This window comes from Mastigoproctus giganteus, chromosome 5, assembly GCF_048544385.1.
Source record: "Mastigoproctus giganteus isolate SK-2022 chromosome 5, ASM4854438v1, whole genome shotgun sequence".
Taxonomy (NCBI): Eukaryota; Metazoa; Arthropoda; class Arachnida; order Uropygi; family Thelyphonidae; genus Mastigoproctus; species Mastigoproctus giganteus.
In genome coordinates this window covers 112,498,798-112,515,824 of record NC_143579.1, presented here as the reverse complement: position 1 = coordinate 112,515,824, position 17,027 = coordinate 112,498,798, and the positions used below count along the sequence as shown (strand labels likewise).

Genomic DNA, 17,027 nt, shown 5'->3' with positions numbered 1-17,027 from the left:
GTGTGTGTGTGTGTGTGTGTGTGTGTGTGTGTGTGTGTGTGTGTGTGTGTGTGTGTGTGTGTGTGTGTGTGTGTGTGTGTGTGTCACTTTGCCGCTGTCCGATCATTGCAGAAAAAAGTTATAGGAAGTTACTGCTTGTTTACGTTTAAGCGTACGCGCATATGTTCGCCATCCATTCGATACCTAAATTACAACATAGTGTAACAATGTTAAAAAAATTGTATTATACATTTTTTGATCACGTTTAGTACAAAAAAAAAAACGTAATATCAAAATAAAATTTTCCACCAGTGAGGAACTAAAAATTATGCTTTTAAAAATTACACCGAACCAGCCGCCAACCCACAATCACAAACTACCATACAGTGGTGGACCTGACCTAACAGTATAGTAGTTTCGCGCCACTCCTGGGAGTGGTAACATTTTAGTCATGAACAATAATGGAAAAGAAGCTAATCGAAATTCACTTTTTAATCATTAACAATAATGGAAATTCTTCCCTATAAATAAAAATCTATAAAAATCTAGGGAAGATCTTCACAAATAATAATGACCAAGGCAAAGAAATTAGAAGCAGAATCGGTATGGCCAAAGAGGTATTTAAGAATCTTAAGAACTTCCTCTGCGACACAAAGCTGGATTTTCAGAAAAGATATCGAATGGGCAAATGCTACACATGAAGCACCCTTCTATATAGACACGAGACCTGGGTCATGCGAAAAGCGGAAATCAGGAAACTGGAAGCCTTTGAGATGTAGACGCTCAGAAGAATGTTCAAAATTTCATGGACAGATCGGGTCACCAATGAGCGAGGGCAAGGACCATAGGAACACTACTAATTACAACTGCAAGGAGGAAGACCGCCTACTTTGGGAATATTATAACAGGCCTTAATATATGACCAGCAGAGACTAATCCTGAAAGGGAAGATTAAAGGCAAAAGAGCAAAATGAAGACAAAGAAAAAATAAGTGGCTTGATAACATCAAAGAATGAACAGGGGGCCTTTCGACACAAGAAATATTTCACAAAGCAAAGGACAGGGTTGGCTGGGAAATGTTGGTCTCCAACATTCAAATTGAACACGGAACCTGAAGAAGAATAATGGAAAGGCTTAGCTCAGTGACTATACTATGACCTCTTTCGTGAATGCATTCATACAAAACGCTATACACATAAAATTTACTGGTAGATGACTTAATAATGCAATCACTGGATACCTGTAACACGGCTCTACGACGTATTTACAAAACAGGAGGGCGTCAAACATAGGGGAAGAAGTAACCTGACATAGCCGAGTGGTCAGGAGCGCGTGTGCAGTGGCATACGCTCTTTGAGTGAACTGGATTCAAGCCCGTGACTACTAAATACGATTAACATTTGTATTGATTGATTTATTGTAAACTCCACTGACCTGGTGGTCGTGCCGGAGTATAAACAAGAATATTTTAACGTCTACGGTTACTAGATGTCGGTAAAAAAGAGATCAAGTTCACCCTTTTTCGCATCATGTTCCTCCGCCAGCATGCGTTTTAAATAATTTGCATACAGTCCGGTTAGCTCCAATCACAAATTACAATTTTTGGAAAGGCAACGCCCATTCCACTTTCATCCCAAATCAACATGTTTCATATCTTTATTGATTTCTTTGTTTCTTCCGATTAAAAACTTGATTTTTTCAACCTCTATAATTTTGTTGGTGCAGATGAATCTGAAGTTTGGATCTCAGGCCAGTACTAAAACTAGATTTTCATTGTTACCGGCACGCTACCAGTTTTTAGGCGCGTTGCATCAGGGCAGCATTAACGATACGGTCAAACCGACCATGGCCGGTTGCCTCATCCAAAGAGGGGTCTCATTTGCAGTGTAAATATTTTTTGAAGTAGTGCTAAAAAATTCTAATAATAATAATAGTTTATATATATATATTAAAGGAGCCTCAAATTTAAATATGGCCGGGATCCTATTTCTTCCTCAGTCCGACCCTGCATTGCATTATATGCGTACTTAGCCCATTGTCTTCACCATGTCCGTCCGTGGCGCATGTAATAACTCACTCCTAATGTGTATATTTTCAAAAACTTTATATTTGGCATTTTTTAGAAAAAAAAATATCGAGCCATTCCAGATTTCATTAAAATCCGCCAAAAGACATCCGACAGTTATTATTTCTTTGTCCGTCCGTCTAGCATGTAATAACTGGATTCACAGTGGATAGATTCTCATAAAAATTTATACAGTACTTAGTTTTAGAGAGACACACATCGAGTAAGTCCAGATTTAATTAAGATCGGAGCAATAGAAATCCGACAATTATTATTTATTTGTCGGTCCCTCCATATGTAATAACTCGACTTTCAGTGGGTGGATTTTCATAAAATTTGGCTCGTTTGGAACGCTTGAGTCTTCCCAAATTCCAGTAAAATCGGACCATAATAGAAATCTGGAAATCATTATTATCTCTCTATACATTATAAAAAGTTTTCCTCCTAGTGATATTTATTCGAGCCAATGGGAGAAGAGGCCGGGGAAATTACTCACTACAAATGCGCAGGTAAATAATTACATTATTGTCTTCCACTGAAAGACTGCCTCCATAATGTTCACCAACTTCGTGCACGTGCTCACTCTGTAATACATGACCACAAACGGCATCATTTGCTGTTCCATTGTAATGTAAACTGATGAAGGAACTCGATATAGTTTGTATATTTGTAAATAGTTTAGTATTTTAAATATTTGTATAGTTTGTAAATATTTTAGTCCTGCTCTTTCGGATGCAACAATATACCTCATGCATTATGGAACCCGAAACAAAAGGCCCTTACCTAAGTAACCTATGACATCGTGTTTACAATCGTTTCAGATCCCAAAATTTTCCATTTCGACCCTCGTTCAAATGTGCGGAAAGAATCGCGAAAATCTGAAAGACATTATATGCAAATTTTCCTGCCAGAGAAGGGAGTACAAAGTACACATTCCAAGCACAGGACGGTAAAATTAAGGACAAGAGTTGGTAGACGGGACAGATCTAGGGTGTAGTCTAGAAAATTAGTCCTAAGAGTCCGTAGTACCAGTAGATCTGCATTAGAAATCCAGTTACTCCTCCAATGAGCAGTAAAGAAGAACTTCCCACCAAAGATCGACTGATTAAAAAAAAGTAAAGTTTCTTTAATCATTAAATGAAAACAACATTTTCTTTATTATCAAACTAATAGTTTGGAAAGGAATGAAATTTTTTTAATTAAGAGAAAATAAATCAAGGGGCACAAAGAAAGAGAAGAAAAGAGAAATGAAAGATGTTAGTACACCACTTACTAGGAAATAGAAAATAATAATTTTCGGAAATCACGCCTGATGAAACGATATTGAAATAAAAAAATTACACTAAAATAAATTTGAATTATAAAATACGTATACTGTATAAGAAAATCACATAAAATGAATAAATAATAAAAGTTCTTTGGTATTTTCATTTATTTATTTAATATTTAATTTTTAAACAGTCGACTATGTTTGCATCGAAAATCTCACCTGACACCTTAAGGGTTCCAGAGCAGTACCTTTCTGAACTGCTAGAATGTATTAGAACTCTTTTGCACTATGTATGACGAACCCTGTAACATAAATAAGCGAGAAATAAATAAAATATATATACACAAAACAATAAATAACAGAATTTAAACAAGTTGACTTTTAATTTATAACAGAATTTAAATCCAAGTTGACATTGTCCTACTGATTTCTTTAATTTTAATTTGTGTATTATTTCCTCCCTGGGCAGCGGCATTATTTTATTTATATTTTTATGCTTTTAAATAAACGATTTAATATTCTAATCGTTCGAAGATCATGTAACTTAAAAGTTAGAAACTTTGCGAACAAGAGAGTACGCGATTATAAGAAACACACATTTGCGTTTGTTATAAGAACAGGTCATATTCATTCACCAAGAGTTATTGGATGAATTTTATCTACCGCAGTTATGAAGCACATCGCCACACAACTGAAAATAACTCTAAAATTAAAACAACTCGTAATTTATAAATGGCTAGTATTCATTTATAAATAATTTTTATATAGCATACATTTCAAGCTGTACAAAACAGGACAAACCATTCGTTCGGCTTGACATTCAGAGTGGCATTCCCGATTCTGAATGTCAGGTGGAATGAAGAATACGTAGAATGGTTTGAAACGTATCCCACATTATTTAAGAGTATTGAAACAGTAAGGTTTTTTTTTTTTTTTTTTTTTTAAGTAGAAGTAGTTTAAACTGATTATATTAGCAACTAATTAACACTTTTTAACCACGTGCGGATTTACTGCTATTTGCAATTCACTGTTAAGCTTTGAAGCATTACCACTACCTACACCCAAGCTATAATTAAATAGCATAGGAATATTATAAAAGACAAGCGCAACTGTAACCACAACGACTACACACGTGTGCAACACAGACACCCACTCCCAGGTGCAAAATAAGAGAAAAGAAAATTTAGAAAAACCACAGTAATTACAGTGGTTCCCCCAAAAGTAGCGGTATAGAAATTACACAGGGTTGACTTTTCATTAGCAATGTCCCTTCTGTAGGAACAACTGATTTGTGACGCTGGTGAAGGCCCAAAGTGGAGAACAACTAATATAAAATTGCAGTTCCCACAGTGACAATCAATTTTTGAGTGTCTGCGAGGAAGAAAGAGTCGGCGCCAAGATCTTTCCGACTTTGAAAGTGGAATGACTGTGCAGACAAGACGTGCAGGTGCCAGTAACAGTCAACAATCTACATAGGTAATGCTCCAATCACTAGTCCTGTGACTAGTTCAACGGGGGTGGAACCACCAAAAGCTCACAGGTGTGACAGACACGAGTAATCGACGCCCGTGGTGAGCGTCGTGTGTCTAGTCTCCTAGTATAGTGACTCAGCTAGTACAACGTGGGAATAGCAAGAACAATATCCATTTGGGCTATGCATCGGCTTGCATTAGCATGTATACGCTATGGCAATAAACGGCCGTTACGGGTAATCATGCTCAGTGTAATACGCATGAAACTGCGACTTGCATGGGCAGCATCAACACTGGACCAGAGACATGTGGAAATCTGTCGCCTCGTCTGATGAATCCCGTTTCCAACTCTACCATGCTGATGGACATAACTGCATTTGGATAGAGTAACATGAAACCAGATGCATCGTTGGTGTTCAGCAGCTGGAGGAAATGGCATTATAGGCATAAAAGGTTAGAAGCATCATTATTGGTCCTCTGTAATTTTTCCATGCCATCTTTTTCTCTTTGATTACTGGCTAGCCCATTATTCAGTCATATTCGCCTCTTCCTCGTGCTATATTTTCTTAATCGTATATATATATGCAATCATGGTTTCTGCGACTATAGCTGTAAAATTATACCATAATTCTAATGTACTTTCGTTCAGTGTGCTACTCCTCAGTTGATACAGGCCACATAGCACATCAGTTGTCATTATCTCCTTTCCTGAAATTAAATCACATTCATTTTAACAACATCTTGCCTTTAAAAACCGCTACATCTCTCCTCATTCTACAACTCACAATTCCGCAATCCTCCCTATTCATGGTTCCTAACATGGTCATGTAATTTGGTTCGCGGTTGATGATTTACGTCTAGAATATTCTTGCCCCTAGTATTTCAAGCTAGATGACTGTTATACAAATAACAATCATCTAGATTATTTGTCCTCGCTGTAGCACAGTCGATTTTCCATTCTCATAATACCTTTTCTTCCAACTAACTCACGTTGCACATATACTAGCCAGCATAACTTCTGAATCTGCGAATGCTTTTGTCACGCTCAAGCTGCTTTTGATAAGAAGCAAGGTTCCAACGCTCGAAATACATTGTACATACTATACGGCCGCCGTAGCCGAGTGTTCAAGTACGAGGGTGCATAAGTACACATGCCTTGAGTGACTGGGTTCAAGCCCCTGACTGCAAAATACGGTGCTGTTTCTTGCATTCTCTCTATCTTGTGAACTCCTCTGACCGTGTGGTCATCCCGGATTATAAACAGAAAATTTATTTATAGAGAAACTAATTATACACCATTTCCAGGTGATACCATTAATCCTATTATGTCAGCGTTAGTTGTTCTAATCAGGCGTTCGAATTCACTCATTTTATTGACGACACTTCTGAACATTACACTTAAAACTAAGTGTTCTTGTATAATTTAGTACACAGCACATCCCTTGAAGTTATTTAAGCTTGTTTCCTGAGCATCAGGATAGCAACGTTACAAATGACCTTCTCAGTCATTTGAAACGTTGCTACCCTCAGAACATCTTGCCGGTATCGGCTGTTGCGGCAACAAACAGTAACACTTGGGATGTGTGCAAGCGTTACGTTTACCTTTCCTTCCTATCATCAGAACAACACATATCTATATTACCCCCATCCCCAACTAGCAGTTAACCTAAACCGTTCAAGTTATTCTCAATGATACCGGCAAAGACCCTTGCACCACGCTTGTTCAAATGAATCCCGGCAATACAAAATACATTCCTTCTACCTACAGGTCACACTGTTAAAAATCCCTATCCAAAAAAAAAAAAAAAAAAACACTCGCAGAATTCTTCAATTCTATCAAGCTTTTCGGGAGGGGGAATTTTCTGTTTGGTTTTTATATTTTTTTTCACTCAGTCCTCGTGCATCTTGTGTACCATTTTTCCATTCATATTTTTAATAGTTAAGTCCGCTTAAGAGAGAATTTTTAGTGCATTTTAAATTCATTGTTTTGTCGTACTTTTATCTCATTTTAATAGTATTTCTTTCGTATTTCAAATTCGCGTTTAGGACAAAATGTCTTCCTTCACTAATGCTTCTTGATTAGACGGGGGTTCGAGCCCGTGACCACCAAATACGGAGGATGCGGAAAGGTCAGAGAATGACCACTGCATATCCCAGGAGATATGGCCTTAGTTGCTAATGCTCCTAAAAATCCAAACAACAACATCTTCTCGCGGTTCTTATTAATTCTGTCGACCTATCTTTAATTCTTAGGTAGCTTAACTTATATGTTGTTGGCCATGCTGTGCAGCCACAGATGTCTGTATTATTCTTCAAAATCTATTAATTAATTGTAATTTTAATTTATATATTTGTATATTACTGTAGAAGCCAGATCCTACAAATCCTGCGATTTACCTGTTCATTTGGTGAAACCCCGAAATCGGAATTTTACTGCTCTGAAACCTAAATTCTAGGCTACCAGTTCATGTTGGCACAATTCCGAAATATGAAGCCCGAAATATCAAAAAATATTCCACATTAATGGTTCATTCACTTTTTCTATTTCCAGACAAGGGTATGGATGGGCTAATGTCTGACTAACATTCGCTATATTTGGAATACAGTGTATGTATAAAACACAACCCTGTGTGGATATACATTTAGTTAGATAATGGAAAAGAATTCGCAAATGCTATTATCCAACGAGCTTTTACCAACAGAAAGTGTTACTAGGATTTTCCATAACAGAGAAAAAGTCTGAAATAAAGTGAAATGTTTGATATTTCAGTCTTTTACCAATTATTGAGCCCCGAGAAATTAATGCTCTGCTACGGTAAATTCTCAAATCTACCGCATCACAGCGGGAAAAAGTTCAAAATACGGTGAATATCTCGAGCTTGTACCAAAATGAATAGTAAATATTAGGATTTACTTTGGGAACTAATGATATTAAGCCCACACCAACTGATGATTTGTTGGAAAAAAATTGGACAATATTGAAAAATGCCGCGAGTTCGGTCAGTGTGTGTGTGTGCGTGCAATCCTCCAAGGCATGATAGGAAGGACTGCATACTGAAAGCATTGTAGATTAACTCCACACACACACACTTTTTTTTTTTTTTTTGAACACTACTTTTAAGCCAATGTTTTATATTTGTTTAACTTTCCGTTGCGAACAATGCTGCGTTTATGCGGCGTTAATGCTATTATAGGATGAACAATTAAACATTATACGCGCATTGATATATATATATATATATATATATATATATATTTATTTATGAGAGTATTGTTTTTGCCATGTCCGTCCGCATGTAACAGCGGGACTCCCAGTGAACAGATTTTCATAAAATTTTATATTTGAGCCTTTTGAAAAATATTTGTCGAGCCATTCCAAATTTTATTAAAATCAGACCAATAGGAATCTGGCAATTATTTCTTTTTTCCATACAAATCTTATAGAAGAAAGAAAGAAATTCACAGATATAGTTTTACTGCCGTATTGCTAGTCGTAGACAGCCCATGCACGCTTCGTGTGTATTGTTATGTAAGACTCGTGTACGTAGATAGTGTCGCTTATGAACAGATACATACACTGAATGATCACTGAATTATGACAACCCCTATGACCACGTGAGGTACGAGAGTGCGGAGTTAGTCGGCCTACGTAGCATAGATAAGGTATCAGTGGTGAAATAGGTAGTAAAATTCCGAGCGTGATGGGTAAAAGAAAAGATTTATCGGACTTTGATAAAGGACAGGTTGTGGATGCTCGACGAGCTGGTGCCTCGATTTCCCAAACGGCTGAACTTGTGGGGTGTTCAAGAGCCGCCGTAGTTAAAAGTGTACCAGGACTGGCGTCAAAATGGTTAAACAACGACTCGACGGCAAAACTGCAAAGGTCAGCGAAAGGTTGATGTTAGAGGTGAGCGCCGCGTCCGAAGACTCGTATAGGCGAAAAGGCGCAGCACTGTTGAAGAGTTGACTACTCAATACAAGATGGCCAACCAGGAACAATATCTGCCATGACCATGCGTCGCACGCTCGCAACGTATGGGCTATACCAGCAGACAACCCCTACGGCATCCTCTCCTAACCAAGGTTCATCGGCATAAAACACTCGCCTGGTGCAAAGAGCATGCAAGTTGAACGTTAGAAGACTGGAAGTGTGCTGGTCGGATGAGTCACGTTATTTACTTCACACCGTAGATGGTATTGTACGGATTTGGCGTCAACAACATGATCCAACATGATTCTTGATCCGTTATGCATGGTATCAAAAGTGCAGGCCGGTGGAGGTGGTTGTGTGATGTGACGCATGTTTCAATAACAAGAACTTGGATCCCTGGTGCACGTGGAAAAAGCGTATCAGTGGTCTCCGCTATCGTCAACTGCTTGCTGACTGTGTTCACCCAGCTATGTTACACTCCCGAATGGCGCTGATGTTTTCCAAGATGACAACGCGCCGAGCCATCGGGCACTTGTGCAGGCAATGGTTTGAGGAACACAGTTCTGACTTCCAGCATATCGATTGGCCTCCGAACTGCACCGATTTAAATCCCATAGAGCACTTTTGGGACAATATGGAAAGGCATATCAGGCGTCTGGATACACCAATCACCTCCATACCTGCACTACTGACCGCATTACACACAGTTTGGTTGGCCATACCTCCCGAACGCTTCCGACATCTTGTTGAATCAATGCCATGTCGGATAGCTGCTGTACTGAGGGCAAAAGGAGGACCTACGAAGTATTAGATAGGTGGTCATAATTCAGTGATGACTCAGTGTATATACAAAGAGAGAGAGAGAGACTTAAGACTGAACAGACTAATTAATATTATACAGTTGAAATTAAACTGAACAGCTACGTTTAGAGAAAGTAGGAGTTTTATTAAAAATTCTATAAATTTATAATTTTAGTAATTAATTAATAAGGTAATAACTATATTTACTTTTCACTTCTATTAATCACAGAAATTTTTTTTAAAAAAATCAAACGCTCCTGAAATGCAACGCACTGAGTACATTAAATAAGTTGTTAGTTTTCCACTTTAATTTTTTTCACCGTTACTACACTTCTGTCCTCTTACTATATATATATATCTTTACAGTTTTATTTCTATCGAACTACTATTTTTAAATATACGTATAAACTTTAACTAAATAGGCAATAAAGAAAACAATAAATGGAGAAAAAAACGAAAAAAGAAGGAGAAAATGAATACAGCAAACATCGGTGGCTGCAAAGCGTTATCCACCACATGTTAGATGGGTAACATAATTTAAATATAAACGAAAAATATGCTAGTCGTATGCCAAGCCAAGAAGTAAGTGACGAATAAAAAGTAAACCAGCAAAATAAAGGGGGGGGGGGTCGAAATAAAGGGTGTTGCATAAGGAATACGCTCCTATGCAGCGTATTCCTTTATCTCGCCTTATTCCCTCGCTTCTTGTTTGCTGCTGTGTTACTGGTTTGCTTTCTATCCGTCACCTACTTCTTGGCTTGGCATACGACTGGCATATGTTTCTTTTATATACATGTATTAAATTAAATATTACAAACTTTGGTTTGTCTTAAAAATGTAGTAGTGATGCAATTTCAATAAACAATATCATTAAATAACTATTCGTTGGCAATTTCTGATCTTGTTTTGTTGATATCTTTGAAAACTCGGCGAACTGTTCTCGATCTAAAACTGTTGTTGTACCACATCTTCACTGGTTCAACCTACCTGCCGGAGCTTCTATGCCATATTGATCTTCACGCTCCATCGGTGGCTACTAGACAGAAGATTACATTCCAAATCGGTAACTCGAGATTACAGATATCCAAGAACTCCTTCTTCAAAAGAAAATTGGCACTCGTGAACAAGTTTGATTTGGATATGGCTGTGAACAGGAAAGAGTTTGCAGTAGGTTGACTAGCTGACGGATGAGCTCTGGGTTAAAGATGTCCTCATGTGTGTTGTGATGATGTCTCCTGCAGTTACCTGCTCTCTGCGATTTTCTTCATGGCACTAGATTTGATATCATGAATACCATTTTTATTTCCTTGAATTGGACTTTTCCCGTTTGAATGAACTTTCATTTTACAAAGTGTATTATTTTACTATTTATTTTTATATTTTGTGCAATCTTTGTTCTGTTAGCTTTTTCTGCTCTGTTATACACTCTGTTTTAACTGGGCGCATTGTTGCGTATATTATATATTAAAAAATAATAAATAAATAAAATATAGAATACCGCCACTTTTCCGTAAGTTACAACTCATCTTCAAAGCTTCTCACAAGTAACGTAAGTAGCGCAATTCAAAATCCGGTACTGTGCAACAAAAGGCCGATACTCAAAATGGACCTTACTGTTCCCGTGGACCACCAAAATTTTACGGAGATCGTGTGCTGCTAAATTTTTCATATAGCCAACAAGAATGACCACGGATTAATTTATTACGCCAAAGCTCCCAAAAGAATGAGCGAGTAGCAAGTTCCTAGGCACACGCTATATGAAGATAGAAACATATAAGGATTTAGTAATAATAATGTTATTATACTCTGGCACATCCAGGTTCAAACATTTTGTATTGGTAATCATCACTCGCGTTAATTACATTAATAAGTATTACTGGTAGTCGATTTATTTAAAAATTGATAGCCTATATATTTTTTCACCTCGTGATTTATTCACCTTGAACCTTTAAATGAGCAATGTAAATATTAGCATAACAGAAAGAAAAACTGGAGGCCTGTAGTGTAGAGATGTTTGCTGTCACGCGTAGGGCTGTTCTAGTCTGTCACAGTAATGAGGACAACGTCAAAAGGTATGAGGTTATTCTTCTCTTGAGTCTCATTGCCATGGTAACGCGGCTACTTGTATTACGCACTTCAAAGTACCACGAAGCCCGCATCCTGTGACTCTCGGAACAGAACGAGAAGAATCTGAAAGTGGGAAAAGCCTTAGTTTATGTATCTGCACTTATTCAAGGCCAGAAGAGGGTGTCAGGTTATGCCCCAAACTGTGGGTTGAAGTCATCATACTCTGGGCGCCCTTCAGACTGTTGAGGCATTATCGGAGTAAGGGAAGCACAACTTCTCTATTGTATCCTCTGTAGCTTGTTTCATTAAAACTTAACGAATGACTAATTTTTATTAACACGATAATTGCTACATTTTATTAGAATGTAGCAATCATCGTGTTAATAAAAATTTTGAATTATCGTTCAAAATCTGTTTCACACTATGTCGGTTCGGCTTTGGAAGGTGAGACACCACTTGGCTCTCACGAATTACCACGAGTTGCAAATCGTGCTACAGTAAGAATAAAAACCTAACACGGTAACAATTGTCAAGGGTTTGAAATTCCAATTGACACCCAACGAAAAATCCATAAAAAATACTGTCTTTGGAGAAACAAGGGGGAGAGGAGAATAGTCAGGACTGTGAAGGGGGCGATGCAATGTATACGACGCACCTGTGTCTCGACATAAGCCCTGTAACAAAAGGTAGGGGCCACCAAAAACAGCCACGCATACACGCAATAACTTCATGGGTCTCTTTTTGTCTACAATATCATAAACTCTGTTATCGATTCTCCATCTCTTCTTGAAGAGATGGTGAGAGAAAGGTATCTCTTGAAGAGATACCTTTCACTGTACCCCGTTTGAATTCTCGCACTGCCTGTTTCTCGTACTCAATACTTACTTGGTAGTCCACTGTTTCGTTTCCTACAGGTATCGAATAATTACAACATTGATTTTACATCCATCTATGTATAAGAATTTGCTCCTTACTCTGTTTTCTTAATCTAAATTTTGTATATATTTTAATTCTAGTTTTCTATTGATTATTGCTGTGTTGTATTGATTCTATAACTCTCAGCGTTCTCGCCATTATAGAAGAAGAAGAACTCTTTATTATATACAGAAAGCACATTTCTGTATACAACTTCCTTCACGGCTACAAGCCAGGGGTTTACATAAAAGAAATCTTCTTCTTCTTCTTCTTATCTTTTTCTGCTCTGTTATACACTCTGTTTTAACTGGGCGCATTGTTGCGTATATTATATGTTAAAAAATAATAAATAAATAAAATATAGAATACCGCCACTTTTGCGTAAGTTACAACTCATTTAGGGTCTGTGTGCCCTGAGTGTGAGAATCTGTATATAAATAAATATTGCAGAAACCTTCGCACAGTTCATGGCAAGAAGGCAGTTTTCGCCACGACAAAAATTTATGAGAACTGTATACATTTTTCTCTAAGTAGAATTTTGTACTTCGTAGAATTTTGTACGGAATATGTCGTTACGAAATTAAAAGTTCATTTCGGATACGAAAACTTCCTGAGCATTGCCAAATACGTATTGATAACTGTACGTACTCTTCCATGGCTGCTAGTGATCCCTCCACTCAAACTGAAGTTATTCTTGCTGTTGCTAAAATGAATAGCTCCAGATGCCCTGATCTTATCGAAGGAATTTCTATTAAGAGGTTTCATACACTTCGTCCGACTGTCTTACCAACATTATATAATAAATGTTTGAATGAAGGCCTATTTCCTTCAATTTATAAGTCCTCTACTAAAATTAATCCTTAATTATCTGATGCAAAGCAATGAAATCGTACAGACGTATTACCCTTCTGTCACATTTAGGCAAACTTCTTGAAAGGTTGGATCTCTATGAGGCTCACTTCTCTTTTCGTAGACAAATCACTTATCTCTGTCGATCAGTACGGTTTTCGCCCAGGGCGTGGCACTGAGGAAGCCCTGGTTGAGCTTCTTTGCCCAACCACAGAAAAGGTAGATGTCTTTGCCATCTACGTCGACTTTATTAGCGCCTTTGATGGCCCAGTTTATTTTCTCGGTTACGTCAACCATCTTGTCCAGTCTCTTTATATAATTTAACTAAAAGCTACTTTGAAGACCGATCTGTTACTGTTCTCTCAGGCTCCAACCCCATCATTGGGCCTATCAGTTAAAAGGGGAGAGCATACTCACATTCCAGAATGCAATTAATGAGCATGTATTCTAGAAGATTTAGTTACTGTAACTGTTTTATTTGCAGCCTATGTTGATCAATACCAAGCATATTAAAATATTTTACTGTGTTAAGCAGAAACATGCTTTCGAGACAGCAATGGTCTGTGATCGTTTGTCATATGAAATTTCGGCTCAGTTGGTTTTTCTGCTGTTTTGAGAATTGTTTAATAATGAAATCAATCAAGGGATTGGTTAATGATGGAATCAATCAAGGGCGTGCTATATTATATGAATTCTCCAAAGAACCTTGCTAGAATCAGTACATTCTACGCTGTGATTCCTACTTTTCCATGATTTCCTGCATTATAACCCAAGGATTGGGTCATACCTTTCCTTCCCCCTCCTCCTGTTTGACTTTAAAAACGTTTTTATCGGCGTTATTACCTAGCGTTACGTTACCTAGAAATCGTCACGAAACCCGATGCGCATGCGTTGTACTTGTTGCGTGCAGTGACGCAACACGTACAATGGAGCAGTGACGCGCTACGTTATACCGTTATATCAGCATAATGATTAATTAATACGCGAGTGACTGTGCCAAAATCTACAGCCCAGCCGTCGAAGAAATATCATGAAAGAAAGAAAGAGAGGTTGGACAGAAATGTGAATCCAGATGAAATTCGACAAGAGTGTTTCGTTATGTCTGGGAGTTCTCAAACTGGACCCAAAAAAACTCGAGCTGAAATAATGAAGGAATGTCGTGAACGGAAGGAATTGAAATTAGAAATTCAAACTATTCCGAATCACAATGAAATTCAACCACAGAGTTCTACAATGCCTGATACTTATCAGGAATCTAAAACTCCAGCAGAATGAATGAAGGAATATCGTGCACGAAAAAAGCGAAATTATAAATGGCGAATAATGAGATTCCTGATTACATCCCTATAGTGTCTACACGAGCTGACAGTGAGTTTGAAAAACTAGTGTACAAAAACCATTTGGATTTAGTTGTAATGTTTGTGATCGTTTATGGTTTAAATTAGATTTGAAACTATTTCCAACAATTTCATATGAATTACTCCAAAACGAACTTCATTTACAAGAAGTGAGTACTTTCATGACGTGTAATACATATCATACTTCATTAAAAGAGGGACAGATACCAACTATGGCCACGTCAAATGGATTTATATATCCAACATATCCTACTCATTTGCCTCCACTGGATGTTGAAACTGAGCGTTTGATATCACCACGATTACCCTTTATGCAAATTCGTCGTTTACGTTATGAACATGGACAATATGTAATGGACAAGTAATAAATGTACCACTTAACGTAAATACGATGGTTCATCAGTTACCTAGAGAATTGGATGATGATTATGCCATTAATGTACATATAAAACGAATACTCATACATAAATCATCATATAGATGAGTACTACAAGGATGAGTACAGAAGAAAATAGTGAAAATATGGTTACGGTATTTGATTATGTATAAATTCTACGGAATAAATGTGAGTGACGATTTCTTGGGGACAAATGATGATAATGAACAGTAACATTCAGATGAAATTGTGGAACCTGTCAACAATGATGATGAAGTATTGATAATTCAATAACAAACATTATTATGGTCTGAAGATAAATATTTATGTATAGCACCGGGTCATAAATCATCTCCAACAAGTTTCGTATTTGATGTACATGCAGAAGAACTTTCTTTTCCAGCTATATATTTGGGACATGCACGAAAATTTAAAAACGGATTGAAAATTACTCCGATGATGGCATCGAGTGAAATTCGTAGATATGATCGTCGTGGACTAACTCCCCAACATTTGCTATACATGACAATGAAAATTATGCGAATGTGTACAGCAGAAAATTTGCAAATTGAATTTAAATCTACAAATGCTTTAGTTGCAGATGAAACCCATGAAGTGGTTGCACAAGATTTATACCACGGATATCATGCTGAAGAACAATTAGCAAGTATGCGAAATAAAATTCATAAAATGTCAGTGACTGAAACTGCAGGACTTCCGTACATTCTACCATTATTGAAAGGAAAACCGTACATTACTACAAATATAGATGTGGTCGATGGATTGGTAAACTGTGCAATCTGTACTTTAGTATATTTAGAATTTGAGGACGACGAAACAGTATGGACGAGTATGGATGAAATTTCCTGAGTCAAAAATAGGACATAACCTTCAATCTTGTTATAAACAATATGTGAAAGATAAACATTTACCTAGTCATTCCGTACCTATTATAAAACGATCAATACGATTCCATTCAAGAACAATAGGAAATTAACATGTAGACGTACACAATTTCCTTTAGTATGTGCTTGTGCTTTGACTATACATAAATCTCAAGGAGGGACCTTCGACAAAGTTGTATATAATTATGAGAAAGATCATCAACAGCAACTTGTATATGTGGCGTTATCTCGAGTGACCTCATTGCAAGGTTTATACAAATTACAAATCCCCACGACGATTTCACATTTCACCACGGCAAAGCTACTAATAATATAGAACTTCGTGCTGAACTAGATCGCTTGAAAAATAATATGCTACCGTCTCTACAGGATGAACTGCAAGATTTCATACAAAGTGGTATATCTATATCGTCAATGAACGTACAAAGTTTACAGGCCCATGTTAGAGATATCGAAACGGACACAATCTTACAGCAATCCAAAATACTGATATTAAGTGAAACGTGGTTGGATAATGATGAACATATATTACTTAAACCATTCCAAAGTGTGACTCAATTTAAAAGGTTGGATGTTCGTAGTGGTGGTGTTGCAATATATATCAACGTGAAGGTTCAACTATCATCAGTACACCACATATCTTTGCACAACATAATAGCAGCAATGCGACAGGGGTATCAGATGAAATTTGAGACATTTCTGGATCTTTGTACAAATTCAATAGTGAATCTATTTTCATCGTTGCCATATACATCACTCCAGAGATGTCGTTAGTATAATTCAAAAATTCATAAACAAGAATTTGATGCCGTATTCCATTGAAGGTGCAAAATTATTGGAATAGACACTGCATCGTATACCTATAGTTCTCGCTGGTGATTTCAATTTAGAATTAAATTGTGAGGCTGGAAAGAAGTTTTGTAAATTTATGAAAAAAACTGCAGCCATCAACCCACTGCAGGATGGAAGCCTCCTCAACAATTCATGCTGAGGGAAATGGACCATAATCTGTCACGCTGGTCCAGTGCGGGTTGGCAGA

General features: G+C 37.3%; 1 protein-coding gene across 2 annotated transcripts in view; it reads right to left on the bottom strand.

Moving 5' to 3' along the window:
• Positions 1-17,027, bottom strand: part of LOC150085645 (fibroblast growth factor receptor 3-like) — a 509,974-nt gene that overhangs the window by 480,685 nt on the left and 12,262 nt on the right. For both annotated transcript variants that reach the window (XM_090374150.1, XM_090374153.1), the window contains exon 2: positions 3,534-3,616. The gene's annotated coding sequence lies outside the window, so the exon portion shown is untranslated. The remainder of the gene's footprint in view (positions 1-3,533; positions 3,617-17,027) is intronic.